This window comes from Narcine bancroftii, chromosome 8 (genome assembly GCF_036971445.1).
Source record: "Narcine bancroftii isolate sNarBan1 chromosome 8, sNarBan1.hap1, whole genome shotgun sequence".
Lineage (NCBI taxonomy): Eukaryota > Metazoa > Chordata > Chondrichthyes > Torpediniformes > Narcinidae > Narcine > Narcine bancroftii.
Genome location: NC_091476.1, coordinates 137,245,491 through 137,262,086, shown reverse-complemented (window position 1 = coordinate 137,262,086; position 16,596 = coordinate 137,245,491). Strand labels below are relative to the sequence as shown.

Sequence of the window (16,596 nt, the reverse complement as noted above, 5' to 3'; positions counted from 1 at the left end):
CAGAAGTGCAGAGCTGTGTTCCCCTGGAGAAAATTACCTATAAATTAATTCCACACCTTCCTTAAAATTTGGCAACCATACCTGTGTTACATCGGTACAAAGATACAGTGTGCTTCGTTGCTCTGTTTGTTCTCGTCTACCCCCCTCCAAGGAGAGGGGGGGAGGTGGAATTCAACCATCCATCCATCTTAATTAGGTTGAGTCATGAAAATGTAAAGATCGAGGCCAGCGGTGGGATCCTAACAAATCCTACAATTTTTGTTTTTTCATTGAGTTTATACCTACTTTTTCATAAGAATTTTTATATGTAATCGCTTTGTTTTACTTTTTGGTCCTTATGTCCCTAATATGTCTGGAAAGTAAAGGGACACTGTAAAAATGTTACAGGAATAGGGGATGAGAACTAATTTATCGTTGCTCTCCCTCTTTTCGGGGTAATCGTCTATTTAATTTTGTCTCTGGATACATTAATTGGGATAGGAAGGGGGATGGGGGGGCAGAATTGGACTCGATGGTGAATCTTGTATATAATTGAAAAATGTAGTGTGTTTTTATTATATATTATTATGGATTATTGACATCATTTAAGTTTGAAAAGTATAAATAAATTATTCAAAAAAACAAAAGCACGTCACCACCCCTACTTTCTCTGGAGTTTGCTGAGGTTTGGTATGACATCAGAAACTCTGGAAAATTTCTACAGAGGTGTGGTGGAATCTGTGCTGACCGACTGCATCATGGTTTAGTATGGAAACATCAATACCCCCGAGTGTAAAGCTCTCCAAAAGGTAGTGGACACAGCCTAGGGATGATGGTGAAAGACATTTCTGAACATGGAGCTTCGTAGAAAATTGGAACTTTGCCCTTGTAAATGGCAATTGAAGCTGGGTCAAAAGCTACACTTAAATCTGAGAAACCTCTTTTTCTGTCAGCTAAGGATATGGGGGAGGGGAGGTGTGGGGAGGTCAATAGGCTGTGTTAGTTCATAGATCAATCCTGATCTCATAGAAAGGCAGAAAAATGTTTTTTCTAACACCTGTCATGCTCTTAAACCTCCCTGTCCCAGTCTAGCCATAAACTATTCCAAGACCACCAAAGATCTGCCTTCACTACTGACAGCACATTTTTTTGTATTACTGGCCAAATATTTATTTATGAATCATCCTTTCTTTCTCTTCTTATGTGTTAATTGTACTTAATTATTGTTATAGTGTGTTTTATGTACCTGGAAGCTGCAGCAAATAAGGGTTTTGTTAAATCTGGCCATTGTGCTCATTCGTTCATTCACTTCTTTTGTGGAGATTGAATTCTAGTTGCATGTCATAGAATGGGTTTTTCTAAGAAACATATACCAGAAGTTCTCCTTTCTGGGGCTCAGATTGTATTAAGTTACTGACCTCAGTTAGGATGATGACAGGGGTTTTATATTTGACTTTAATAACCTCAGGCCACGGAAGCAAAGGCAAGGCTGGCTCTCAGCTATTTTTCCATTTTACACGTACTTCTGGAAAATGCTCACTTCTACAGTCCAAAAAAGGTCATTTTCTTTTCCTTAAATCTTAATATCTCAAATGACGGAAAACTATTTCTTTTTGGAATGAAGCCATCTGTTTACAAACTTTCAAAGGAAGTTGGATTATGATAAACTAACAAAGTATTAAAGATCTGAAGATTCATTTGGATACAGTTCAAAATCAGCACCCTTCATCCCATTATAACTTTCATTTAGCTCTTTATCAGAGAAAAGCTATTGTCATGATGTCAGACCCCATGAGTTTCAAAGTGACAGAGAAATTCCTTTTATGGTTTATTTGAGGAGAACAATCATGTCGAAATTCTTGAAACTGAGAAGTTAATATAGGCCACGATATCCAATTTTCATGAGCTTAATGTTGAACTACAGGAGATAAACTCAAGAAAGTAATACTAAAGAGACCGTGAAAATCTCATCACTTTGTGAATGTTTTCCTCATCCACTTTACCTCACAACTGAAAAGAGGAGCATGCTTTCTTTTTAAGTTCAAAAAGTCAAAGTGACAGGTAATGCAAAAATGCATTATTGCAATAAATATTGTAATGCAATAATCCAATAATGCAGGCCACCATTAATGGTTGAACAGGTTCAGCGAGAAAATCACCTAAGTCCAGGAGCAGTGATTCAGATAACACACGATGTTGGCCTCACAAGGTTTATCAATTATTAAAATTAGATGTAATTGAGCGGGATGTTGAGGAAAATTGGAAGTTACACAAGCATGATCTCGGAATCTTTTTCATCAAATTTATTTGCAGGATAAAGGTGGTGCTGGAAGGTTGCCCAACATTAATTACTGCTAAAAAGATAATATCACTAAAGTAAAAGAGACAAGGCTTTGTTCATCATCATTCCAATTAATTACATTGATGGCTTAGGGTTAACAGAAGAAAAAAATAATACATAGGGTGCATGAAGTTCAAGGTGACGAGAGGAAATTTTAGAAGGCACATTGAGAGAGCCACAAGAATGTAATGGAAAGAGGTCAGATGTTAGAGTTCAGAGAATTATCTCTTTTGTCACACATGTTCTGTTCAAGCCTTAGAGGGTTGGAAGCGACTGCCCAAAAATTTAGTTTATATTATAAATAGTCCTTATAGTTTATGGAAAAAATCACTGATGCACTGGTACTGCACCACCAACCTCTCCATTCCAATTAATTACACAAATGGTCCATTCATTAAATTCACTAATTTTATTTAAAGTAATCACAAAATCGTACAGTGAAAGTTCAGTTAAATATTCCTGTACCCAGTGATAGAAATTCCCAATCATAATGAACATTCAGTAGGATCACATTAATGAGAAAGAATAACTTGCTGATTGGAAGAAAGTTTAATCTCAGTAATTACATCTGCTACTGTCCAGATAGAGTGGAATTTATAATGTGAACAACTAACCAGACATTGAATGTTTATATAGATCTTACCAAATTCTAACTTGTTTTGTCACAAAGGTTTTTGAATTTCTCAAACAATGCAGCCTCCTCCAGCTGGTGAAAATTTTTTACAAATTAATTCATTCATTCTAGGTTTAAAAAAAACATCTGGATAAAGATTGCCTCTTGTAATGCTGTGGAGAAAAAAAATCCTGCGGCATAGCTGTAAGTGCACTGTAACCAAGGGAACAGCCTCCACAATTGTCTTAAAGCCTCAAAGCACCAGTTGTGCATCCCTCTGCTAAAGCTCAGCTTTGTGTTCCTGTGCTGACCACTGTCAGAAGTGTTTGCATTTCTGTGAGTAGGAACCATGGACCGAGGTGGGGAGAACAGAAACCCAAATTGTTCCCAATGTCACAATGAGGAACACTAAATTTCAAGTTTAGAGTCTCTCCATCCAAATAACCTGATTATACACCCAGAAAGAAAGGTTTGGGAGTCTTGCCTCAAAATTTAGCCACTAGGTTGTTTCCTAAATGAAGAAAAAGAGAAAGAATTGATGATCAGAGTACTACCAGAATTCAAGTTCATTTGTCATCTGTATACATGTACAACTCACCTATGGCAGTAAGGTTGTGGGTGAAGTCACTGACAAAGAACAATCCAACCAAGACCTCAACAGTGGAATAGGAGGAAAAAGTTATTTCGAATTCAACGGCTGTGAAGGCAGTTGAAGGCTGCCACAAATCTATTATCTCCAATTGTCACAGTTTCCATGCTATTGGAATTAGTTGATTGATTTGTGAAGTATCGTGTGCTTCTTGGAGTGCAACATCAAGTACACATTAAACAAATACACGCACAGGCATCTTCAATCTCTGGATCAATGGAACGAAGTCCATCATCTTTGACCTCGAGAGATAACCATGACCGACAATGACAACTCAACAAAACTGAATTTCTGGACCATAGTGCACACCCGACATACAAATGGCATATATGCAGTACATATATAATCCAAATATATATAAAAATAATTTATGGGTTTCTAGGATTGTTCAACAGTCTCACCACATGTGGGAAGAAGCTGCTTCCCAGCCTGGCAGTCTTGGTTTTTATGTTCCTGTACCTCTTCCTTGAAGATAGTGCCTCAAAGATACTTCAGGCTGAATGGAAAAGGTTCTCAATGATTATCCGAGCCCTCCTTAAGCAACACTCCCTGTAAATATCATTGATAGAGAGAAAGGAAATCTCAGTGATCTCAGCAGTTTTAATTACCCTCTGCACTGACCTCCAAACTGAAGCTTTGCAACTACCATACCACACACTCTATTACGCTCATATAGAATGTTGTTAAGGTGATGGCTGGTAGCCTTGCCTTTCTCAAATTCCTTAGAAAGTGTAGGAGCTGCTGCGCCTTCCTGATTAATGAGGACGTGCTAAGGGTCCAGGATAGGTCATCCTTCAAATGAATGCCAAGGAACTTTGTGTTCCCCACTCTCTCTACAACGGAGCCATTGATATGTAGTAGGGAGTAGTCCTTTGTCCTCCTGAAGTCCACAATCATCTCCTTTGTCTTGTCCATGTTGAGACTCAGGTTGTTGGTCTTGCACCACTGCAGAAGGGCTTTCAACCTCCTCAAGGCAAGTCAGTCAAGTTTATCATCTGATTGCACAGGTACACCCTGTTGAAACAGTGTTCTCTGGTCCTAGGTGTAAAACAACCAGACATTACACACATACAGACAAACAATACATGTACAGGACAAGTATTCATATATACACATAAATAAATAGTTCTGTAATTTGAGAGTCTCAAATGGTTCTTGTGAGTATTTCCTTGGCCATTCAGCATTCTCACTTCCTGTATGAATAAGCTGTTTCTCAGCCTGGCAGTGCTAGCTCTGATACTCATGTATCTCTTTCCTGAGGAGAAAAGATGCTGTGTGAGGGGTGGTAGGGGTCTTCAACCATTTTACGTACTCTCTTCAGACAACGATTCTGATGGCCAGTCGTGCAATTTTAATTAAATGGAAAGATAGTATTCCACCTACACATATTTTGCCTTATTTAAATCTGGGGAAAAATTAGATACAAAATTAGATAAATTTCAAATATGGGGCTCATTCATGGACTACTATGATAACATTAAGAGTCAGTGTTGATTTGGAATGTTGGCATTGTGCTGTCCTTCTCTAAGACTGTGCCATTTGGATTTTGAATGTTAATTCTCAACCATGCTTAGGAGAAGGGGTTTAGAAATTATTTCTTTGTTATTTTCTTTTATTGTATCATTATAATTGTGTTATTGTGCTTCTGAACTTGTACATTTGATCATTATTGTAACTTTTTTTTCCTAGTCCTGTAGCACATTTCATAATTGTATTGTTCAATTTTTTTATTGTAAAAATATCAATAAAAATATTTTTAAAAGAAAGACACCGATCCCAGAGATCATGTCGATGGGGGTGGAGGGGAGGGAGACTCCAGTGACTGTCTCTCTCACTCTTATAGTCCTGTCGATTGACCTTTAATCCATTTCTCTGTAGCAACCTTATCACGTTGTGATGCAGAAAAAACAGATGCAGACAGCCAGGATACTCTCAATAGAGCTCCTGTTTTTCCTGACTAGTAAGGAGATGTGGTTTGTCCACAAAAGGTCACAAGCTAAGTGGAATTTGTTGCTCTCCACTATTGATATGTAGTGAAGTCCATAATCATCTCCTTTGTCTTATCCAGATTGAGACTTTTGTTGTTATTCTCGCACCAAACACAAGATTTTCAATCTCTTCTCTGTAATGCACTCATCTTTGTTACTGATGTTGTGTAATCTGCAAACTTTATTACACTGGATCTGAATCTGATGGTGCAGTCATGGGTCAGTAGCATAAACAGGAGTAGGCTGAGCACACAGCCCTGAGGTGCACCAGTGCTCTGCGTGATGGTGCTTGACGTTCTACTACCGACCAGACAGACTATGGTTCTGGACTGAAGTCCAGAATCCAGTTTGAGAAAGAGGTGTTGAGTCCCAGCAAGGACAGTTTCCCCACCAGCCTCTGGGGAATGATGTTATTAAACGCCAAGCTGAAAACAATGAATTGTTGTATGAAGCATCATTCTCCAGGTGGGTCAGGGTGGAATGAATGAACAAGTCATTAGCATCGTTTGTGTAAGTTTCTTCTATAGGCAAATTGAAATGGGTCCAGTTTCTCTGAGAGGTGTGCTATGATGCATCCCATCACCAGACACCTGAAGAATAGGGCAGTAGTCATTGAGGCCTGTTATTGTTGCCCTCTTTGGTACCAGGATGATGGTAGCTGCCTTGAACACTGCAGGGATGATGGATTATTGCAGTGAGGTGTTGAAGATGTCTGTGAAGACCCTTGGTCAATGGTTGGCACAATTCTTCAGTACCCAACCAGATACATTGACTGGTCCTGCCACCTTGTGTGGGTTCACCTTGGATAAGGATCATTGCTGATGAGGGCAACTACCATGGTGTCATCGACAAACTTGATTCTGTGGAGCTGAATTGGGCTGTACAGAATCGCCTGTTTCTGCTTCAGATCTAACATGTTCTGTGTAAACAATATGTTCTAATTGCTTTTCCTTTGTTCCATTATTTGTTCAGCCCATTATCCTGTTTTGGGGAGGTTTTAAATTGTCTCCCAGATTTTTAAAAATTATTTTAGACATACAACACATTAACAGGCCATTTCGGCCCATGAGCCCATGACTTACACACCAGTATGTTTTGGAGGGTGGGAAGAAATCAGAGCCCCCAGTGAAAACCCACATAGATACGGGGAAAACGTACAAACTCAGCGTGGGATTTGAACCCAGGGTCGATCACTGGCATTGTAATAGCATTGCACTAACTGCTGCACTAAGGTGCCGCCCATTCCTGAATGATTGGAACCAAGTTGAAATTAGTGCAAGACATAAGGAATGTTTTCATTTGTGTCATATTGGAACACTGAACCTTACAGCATATGCACAAATTTGTACTTAGTCTCACATTAATTCAGCTTCTCATTGTTTGTGGTGGGAAAGAGGAGCCATTTTATTTCCACGGTTGTAGTGTTGCAAGGTTGAGTTCTTCTGCCATTTCTGTTGTCTCCAATTCCAGCATCTGCAATTTTACTTTTTTTCATCCTTCACTGATTGACGCTGTTCACCCCATTGCCCTAGTGGTAAATTCCATGTTCTAACCTGCTGTCAGCATTTCTGCAAAAGGCTTACTGTTCCAAACATTTTCAGTTTGCACACCAACCTCTCCACATCCTTCTGCACAGCCACCCCCAGTCCTTTTTATTTTAGAGATCCACCATTTGCAATTTTCTGCAGAAAGGAAACCTTGGACTTCAGCAGAACAAGACAAGGAGCTGTAAACTTTTCACCCCCGGTGGTTGCATGAACTCTATTTTTCAACAACGTAATGAGTTAATTGCATTCAACAGTCTGTTACCTAACTGTTATGTAACGGTTATGTACTGAATTTCTCTGAGATTTGCAGAGCAAAATGATGGTCTTTAACACCTGCTGGTGAGGAGGAAATAGCATCTGATGTTTGAATTGTCCTCTCCAATTTTTGGAGGCTCGTTACAAGTAAATCACTGTCACATCACCTCCTACACCTCATCCAATCCAAACACCAGCCATACACCCTCGAGTTCCCTCTCTGAATAATGTCTGTTGCAGCCTATTTGTCACTTGCGCTATTGTGACGCAGGTTGCCCGGGTAACTGTGAAATTAGCCCGAATAATCTCCACGTTACTCATAGCAACAAACTGCATTAATTTAAGTGGGGGAAAGAATCCAAAGGAACTAAAAAAAAATGAGGTGTTGCAATCATGACGATTAAAACATCAGCAGCTAAAGTTACATATTTTGTATTTGTGACATGTTTAAAAATCAGAAATGTTCCAAATAAATATTTTATCTACTGTCATTTTGATCCTGAGTCAATCTAGACCCATCAATTTAAATAACAGGTAGACCTTTATCCCAATGTAAACTGGTGTTTTTATGTTTAATAATGCAAGATTTCAATACATCAAGTAAGTAAAGCAATTGTCTGAATATTAAAAGAAGCTCTGAATGGATTTTTACCAGCTTAATCACTGTATCTCCCAGTTATAGGCAAAGTTTTGAGAAGGAATTAGAGGCCATCTGGTGGTTGGGATTTGGCAGAACAAGGAACAAACGTGGGGAAAAAAAGGCATGCAATGCAGGGCAGATGCGGGCATCTTGAGCAAACAATAAGCTGCTGCAGCAACTAATTTGCTGAAGATGATGGACCAGTTGTACCCACTGGTGCTGCCTGCTCCAATGAGTTCTCAAGCTTTTAGAGCAATTGAGAGATTTACAGCAATATTTGAGTGGCACCTGGTTAAGGCTAAGAGTGGAGAATATGCAGAAGACAACTCAAAAATGGCTTCACAAAGAATGAAAAATCTGCAGTTTCTGTAAATCTGAAATAAGAACAGAAAATGCTGGAGTTGCTCAGAAGTTCGATGGGGGGGTGGGAGGGGGAAAGAGGTTAATATCTCAGGTTCAAAACTAGAAGTGATTTAAAAAAACCTCCCACCTCTCCATAGATGCTGCCTGATTTGTTCTATTGGCGCATTTTAAAAGAACTATCAGATATGCACCTGCGATATTGATTCAAGGCTCATTTACTGTCAAATCTTTCCTTCATTCGCCCTGTGTACATACACAAAGAGGTGCCGTTAATACAGTGCCGCTAACAAGACAAGAAAAGCAAGAGTCCCTTCAGAGATACAGAGAGTATCCATGGATCCCAAGGCCTTTTCTGAAGCTGCTGACTTCTGCACCTCAGCTAACCCTGTAGCTGCACAGTTTCCAGTCCATGCTCGAGGCATCCAAGTTGCACTTTTGTTTTTCTAGGAGTGGATGACACACACAGACTGACACATCACCTAGCCTGGCACATCATCCTGCTGTGGAGTTTGCCTAAGCAAACTGCAGAATGCATTTTGTCTGTCTTCATATTAAATTGAAAGGCATTGAAGGACTGGAAATTTGGCTAAACTGGAGGTTGAATGTTTAGTGTCAGAGTTTTTAAAAGGGGATCCAAGGAAGGGATTTTTAAAAATTATCTCAATCTGGAACTCACTGCCCAAGAGGGAGTTGGTGGATATGCTCTCACAATCTTTCACTTTTTGTTGCTGAGGTATAGAAAGGTACAGGTAAGTGCTGATGACTGACATAGGTTTTAGTTTCACCTCTGAAAATTCACTCTTCTTCCTTATCTTCACATACCTTGGGTCACTTTTTCAAAATTGATCTTGCAAATAAAGTGAAGCCAACAATAAGGCTGTCCTTTGGAAGGATATGAGAAAACACAAGCACATTTCTGACTGAATGACAGGAGAGTTGTCTATTTATGACCATTAATGTAGAATTGAATTGACACTTAAAAGAACAATCAACTTCCCGTTTGTCTATACACACATTTTATTGACAACACAAGATATAGGAACAGAAGAAGGCCCATTAGCCCATTGAGTCAGCTCCGCCGTTATAATCATGAGGTGATCCATCTTCCCATTCAGCCCCACTCCCCAGTTTTCTCCACATAATCCATGATTCCCTGACTAATCAAAAACCTATTAATCTCGGCCTTAAATACCCCCAATGACCTCACTTCCACATCGTGGCCACAAGTTCCAGAAACTCACAAGCCTGACTAAAGACATTTTTCCCACATCTGTTTTAAATTGATGCCCTTTTATTCTGAAGTTATCTCCTATTGTCTTCAAATCCCCTACCATATTTGCCACATCTACTTTGTCCAGGCCTTTCAGCATTTGAAATGCCTTTGAGGTCCCCCCCCCACCCCTCATCCTTCTGCATTCCAATTGGTACAGTCCAAGAGTTGACAATTGTTTCTCAAATGCTAACCCTTTCATTCCTGGTATCATTCTAGCAGATCTTCTCTGAACCCTCTCCAAAGCTAGCATGTCTTTTCTCAAATAAGGTGCCCAAAACTGCACACAGTACTCCAATTGAAGTCTCACCAGTGCTTTATAGGGTCCCTGCTCTTATATGCTATTCCTCAATAAATGAATGCCACTATTGCATTCATGTTCTTCATGACCAACTCAACCTGAAGGTTAACCTGCAGGACACGCAAGTCTCTTAGCACCTTCGAATTTTGAATTTTCTCCCCATCTAAATAAAAGTCTGCCCATCTGTTTCTTCTACCAAAGTGCATGGCCGTACACTTTTCAATATTGTATTACATCTGCCACCTCTTTCCCCATTCTCTTAATTTATCCAAGTTTCTCTGCAGCCTTTCAGTATCCTCAGCACCACCTATTATGGTATAATCTGCAAATTTAGCCACAAATCCATCTATTCCATAAACCAAATAATTTATATACAATGTGAAAAGATGCAGCCCCAACACCGACTCCTGCAGAACAACCAGAATAGGATCCCTTTACTCTGTTTCCTGCCAATCAGCCAATGCTAGTATCCTTCCCATAATTTAGAACTTGGAACGAGTGGGGTTTTCCACAGAGGATCCTCTGAAGGCAAGCATCAGATCTCATTGGCCCAGCTGCATGTGCATCGAGTCCACATGTACCACTGGAAGCCACACATTCCTCAGAGATTCTTGCCCAGAGGTTGAAGGTTAAACAATTCCTCCCCTCAGGGCCTGAACCAGTGATTGGAGTCATAAACACTCTCATCAACCTGCAATGAAAAATGCAATTAAATATTTTCAACAATCACACATCAGCCCAACCTATCAATTTATTTTAAATCAGTGAAGATCCCACATCACCCAGTTCACTCTGGAACTAGGGCAAGGGTGTCAAGTTAACACATTCCCAGAATAATCCTAGCTTCGAAGTATTAAACTTAAAGTACAGATTGCATCTTATTGATATGCTAAGGTAGTATGCAAAAACAATTTCCCCTGATCAGAGAACTTTGAGCAAGGGGTCATGAGAAGACAGGAGTTGGACCAAAGAGAAAATTTGGAACACCCTCCCTCAGTGGACAATGGGAGTGGGGGGGACTGTTGTCACATCCGAAGCAGATACAGGTCAATGGAGGAATGCTCTGCTTTACACCTTGTGCATACCTCTTTCCAACTGATTGGGACAACAGACCTGAGGCTCTGCCTGCTGCTGATCTGTAACATGGAGGGTCACTGAACAGACACAGAGGCAGAAGCTTCACTGCCCCCCACCAACGCTGTCAGACCCGTCCACAGCAGATACAACCTTACTTAAAATTGGTCACCTAGAGTCACATGAACCAATAGAACCATAGAACATTACAGCACAGAAAACAGGCCCTTCGGCCCTTCTAGTCTGTGCTGAAACATCACTCTGCTAGTCCCACTGACCTCCACCATCCATCTATACAATTTATTCTTGAAACTTAAAAGAGTGAGCCCACATTTACATCAGAATGGCAGCTTGTTCCACACTCCTTCCACTGAGTGAAGAAGTTCCCCTAAACCTTTCCCCTTTCACCCTAAAGCCATGTCCTCTCATATTTATCTATCCTAATACAAGTGGAAAGAGCCTACTCGCATTTACTATACCCCTCAATTTTGTAAACCTCTATCAAATCTCCCCTCATTCTTCTATGCTCCAAGGAATAAAGTCCTTACCTGTTTAATTTTTCCCTGCAACTCAACTCCTGAAGACCCTGCAACATCCGAGTAAATCTTCTCTGCACTCTTTCAGTCTTACTGATATCCTTCCTGTAGTTAGGCACACAACTTTGGCATCACCAATGTCTTATATAGCCTCACCATAACATCCCAACTCCTATTCTCAATACTTTGATTTATGAAAGTCAAGATACCAAAAGCTTTCTTTACAACCCAGTCTACTTGTGACACCACTTTCAGGGAATTATGTATCCATATTCCCAGAACCCTTTGTTCTTCTGCACTCCTCGGTGCTCTACCATTTACAGTGTATGTACTACCTTGATTCGTCTTTCCAAAATGCAACACCTCACTTCTCTGAATTAAATTTCATCTGCCATTTTTTGTCCCATTTTTCCAGATGGCCCAGATCCCTTTGCAAGCTTTGAAAGACTTCCTCACTGTCCACAACACCTCCAATGTTAGTGTAATCAGCAAACTTGCTGATTCAATTTACATTATTAACCAGATCATTAACATAAGATACTCGAGATGGCAGAGGTCGACAGCATCGAGTCCACGCTGCTGAAGATCCAGCTACGCTGGATGGGTCACGTCTCCAGAATGGAGGACCATCGCCTTCCCAAGATCGTGTTATATGGCGAGCTCTCCACTGGCCACCGTGACAGAGGTGCACCAAAGAAAAGGTACAAGGACTGCCTAAAGAAATCTCTTGGTGCCTGCCACATTGACCACCGCCAGTGGGCTGATAACGCCTCAAATCGTGCATCTTGGCGCCTCACAGTTTGGCGGGCAGCAACCTCCTTTGAAGAAGACCGCAGAGCCCATCTCACTGACATAAGGCAAAGGAGGAAAAACCCAACACCCAACCCCAACCAACCAATTTTCCCCTGCAGCCGCTGCAACCGTGTCTGCCTGTCCTGCATCGGACTTGTCAGCCACAAACGAGCCTGCAGCTGACGTGGACTTTTTACCCCCTCCATAAATCTTCGTCCGCGAAGCCAAGCCAAAGAAGAAGAACATAAGACAACAAACAATAATGGTCCCAGCAGCAATCCCTGAAGCACACCACTAATCACAGACCTCCAGTCTGAGAAGCAATCATCCACTACCATTCTCTGTCTTCTCCCATTCAGCCAATTTCAAATCCAGTTTACAACCTCTCCATGAATACCTAGTGTCTGAACTTTCTCAGCCTTTCCTTCATTTACTTTTTTGGCAACCTCCTCAAAAAAAACTCTATGATTCATTAAACATGACCTACAATGCACAAAGCCATGCTGACTATCCCTAATCAGCCCTTGGCTGTCCAAATACTTGCATGTCTGATCTCTCAGAACACCTTCCAATAATTTACCTACTACTGACATCAGCCTGTAATTTCCTGGTTTACTTTTGGAGCCTTTTTTAAACAACAGAACAATATGAGCTACTCTCCAATCTTCCAGCATCTCACCCGTGGCTAAGGACATTTTAAATATTTCTGCCAGGGTCCCTGCAACTTCTACACTTGTCTCCCTCAAGGTCCAAGGGAGCTTTACACCTACCTACCTTTCTTCACTATAAAACAGCAAACACCTCCTTCCTCTATAATCTCTATGTTCCACACCACTGCTGCTTGTTTCCCTTCCTTCCTTATACACTATGCCAGTTTCTTGAGTAAATACTGATGTAAAAAAAAATTTAAGATCTCCCCCATCTCGTGAGGCTCCACACATAGACGATCACTCTAATCTTCCAGGGGACAAATTTGTCCCTTATTATCCTTTTATTCTTAACATACTTGTAGAAACCCTTCGGGTTTCCCTTCACATTATCTCCCAAAGCAACCTCATGTTTTATTTTTGCCTTCCTGATTTCCTCAAGTATTTTATTACATTTTCTATACTGTTCCTGTACCTCATTTGCTCCTTGTTGCCTATACGTGCTATACACCTCTCTTCTTCTTAATCAGATTGCCAATATCCCTTGAAATCTCTGCACTCTCAAAACTTCACCTTTGAAGGTCTTCCACTTACTAAACACATCCCTGCCAGAAAATACTATCCCCTCTTCCTAGATCCTTTCTCATTTCCACAAAACTGGCCAATTTAGAATCTCAACTCGAGGACCTGACTGGTCCTTGTCCATAATTACCTTGAAATTAATGACATTATGGTTACTGGAAATGTTTGCCTACACAAACTTCTGTCACCACCTGCCTGGTTCCCTAATAGGGGACCACATACTGCATCCTCTCTCATTGGTACCTCTATATATTGATTGGGAAAACTTTCCTGAACATATTTGACAAACTCCAAGCCATCCAGCCCTTTTACAGTATGGGAGTCCCAGTCAATATGTTGAAAGCTAAAATCTCCTACAATCACAACTTTATTTCTTACATTGGCCTACTATCTCGCTACAGATTTACTCCTCCAATTCTCTATCAGGCAGTCTATAATACAACCTTATCAGTGTGTTCACACCTTTCCTGTTCCTCAGCTCCACCCATATGGTCTCTGGGCTGACCTGTTTTAAGCACAGCTGATATTTTCCCTGACTAGCAATGCCACTCCTCCCCTTTCATCCTTCCCTCTTTATCAAGACTGAAGCAACAGAATCCTGGAACAATGAACTGCCAGTCCTGCCCCTCCTGCAACCAAGCCTCACTAATAGCAATAATGTTGTAATCCATGTGCCAATCCACACCCTAAGATCATGCCTTTCTGACAATACATTGAAATAAATATACCTGAAAATATTTCTATCACATACAAACCTTTCATTTCTGTCTATAACATCGAGTCCTCATGTGACCTTTATCCTCCTCCATTTCATGTTCCGCTCTAACACTGTTTCCCGGGTCAGCCCGGTGATGGGTATAAAACCTGACCATGTAATCCACCCACTCTCTTTCTCCTTTGTCTTCTTTCTGATGCAGAACCAAAGCTGCTCCAGACTAGGGATCATGAACAGTGCGGGAGAACTAATTTTCAGGTATGCAGATGGACAGAGGTTCTCTTTCCCATGCACCTGTCAATTGAGTGCCAAGCCTGCTTGCTTTGTTTGTTTTAACCCTATGTAATGTGACTGTTTGTAGCTAGGCAACTTGTTGTCTCACATAGCCGATTTGCATGCAGATGTGCGTGTCTCCTGTTGAGTATTTGTTCTTATTCTCAATAACGTTTAGAAAATAACATATAATTTGCATGATAATTATGACTTTATTAATAACATTCATAGTTAATACAAGCACATGTCCAGGGCTGTCATTCTTTCAACCTGTTCCCCACCAGGGTGAGCTAGGCACAGTTTGTGTCGAGATCCTTATGCATCTGTTCCAGCTTTCATTCCACTCTCAGAAAGACATGAAGTGCAATTGCTGTATTCCCTTCAGAATGCACTCCAAACCCAGCTTTGGTCCAGAAAGCAGTATATCAACTGTGCAATGTTCCCCATACTCCCAATGCCTTTTTCTCATCCTCAGAATGAGCTGTGTTAGCACAAGCTATCAGGGGGGTGGAGGGTGAGGTGAGACCCTCCAGCCCTCACTTTATCTGCAGAGTTAATGGGCAAGACGTAATAACTTGAGTAGTTTTAATGGACCAGGACAACCTGTTTCCTCACAAAAACTAAGGCATAATCTGGACCTGGTTTACCTTCCAGCCTAGAACTTCCATTGTAATCGTTGATGTCTGCTCCCCTCAAGGTTCTCCCTTAACAAACTTGGAAACCTTAAAAAAGCCACAAATGAAGAACTGAATGGCTTACTCTTAATTCTTCTGCACATATGCAAGATTTACAAGCGTGTAGCCTCTGAACCTTCCTCATCCTGTGAGCAATGCATAAATGACAACAGTATGGAATCCCACATTTCTCTAAATATTAATTTACATAACAATATGACTTGATTACTAACTCGTGCTGGTTACTTCTGTTTTATTTACAGCAGAACTCCTCTCCAACTGCTTAGCAAGCAGCAACGGGATTGTCACAATGCAGGCATCCAGCTCTTCAATTTTGAGGCACCTGGGCCACAAATAAAATATCAAACAGGATACCTGGAATCGAAAATAAATGCAGTAATAGTTTCATTAATCTTAAACTGGTCAAGGAATGCAGGAACATATCTGGAATTATGGTACAAAGGTTTGATAAGATCTCACATTATAGTGTTGTCATGGATTCCAAGTTTGCTACTGAAACAGCAAGCAATGCAGAGGATAAAAAGAGGCTACAAGTCAAATATAGGAAGAGGGGAGCAAGCAATAGTGTGAAAAAGCCCACAGAGAATGACCTCATGCCCCCCCAGTCACCCAGCCCCTAGACAAACCCCCCCTACCCCCTCAGCACCCAGCCCCTAGACAATCCCCCACGACTTCCAGCCCCCTGACAACATACACCACCCCCCAGCCCAGTTCCCAATAACCAGACAACCCCCACCTCCTGGGTCCCAAACAAACCCCCCAAGCTTCCAACGCCTGGGCCACAACCAACGAACCAGCCGCCCTACCCGAGGGGTCTCTGCAAGGTATGCCGGCCCGGCGGCGGAACGCACCGATTCGCTTTGACGGCCGCCATCTTACTGACTGAATTCCACTTCCGGTCCTGTTGTGTAGTCAAGTTGATTGAATAGGAAGTGACGCCATGCATTGCGGGCGGGAATAGGGAGTGACGTCTGTGAATGAAGGTTGGCCACTAACCACCTGCCCGATACAGGTACATCTCTCTGCATCCACACACTTTGACCATATTGATGCGCTCTCCTCCTTCCAAGCGCGTGTCCTCTGCAGTCACCGATGCATTTTGGAGGTGGTCGTCAAGGGGCTTTAATGGCGTTGGGCCCAGGCCCAACACCTCCACTGGTAAACAATCCATCCACAAATGTGAGACAGTGGAAAGATAATGGCCTCGACCTCTGCTCATCACTGCATGAAGGGCCTGTATCCTCCACTTCCCAGGGTTGTGGCTGTCAAAAGTTTCACACTGAGAATGGCGAGCCCTCGATTTATTGTTTATCCACATCAAAGTCAAGGGGTTTAT

At 41.4% G+C, this 16,596-nt stretch overlaps 1 long non-coding RNA gene across 3 annotated transcripts; it reads right to left on the bottom strand.

Annotated features, from left to right (window-relative positions):
* Window positions 1-4,604: 4,604 nt before the first annotated feature.
* LOC138741226 (uncharacterized) lies at window positions 4,605-16,252 on the bottom strand. 3 transcript variants are annotated; one of them, XR_011343407.1, is made up of 3 exons: window positions 16,067-16,171; window positions 15,473-15,614; window positions 4,605-4,620 (listed from the first exon to the last, which is right to left on the bottom strand). It is a non-coding gene; the product is annotated as an uncharacterized lncRNA (long non-coding RNA). The 3 variants fall into 3 exon arrangements; XR_011343408.1 differs by lacking the exon at window positions 4,605-4,620 and adding an exon at window positions 10,623-10,637; XR_011343406.1 differs by lacking the exon at window positions 4,605-4,620 and having other exon boundaries at window positions 15,476-15,614; window positions 16,067-16,252.
* Between the last annotated feature and the right edge of the window lie 344 nt (window positions 16,253-16,596).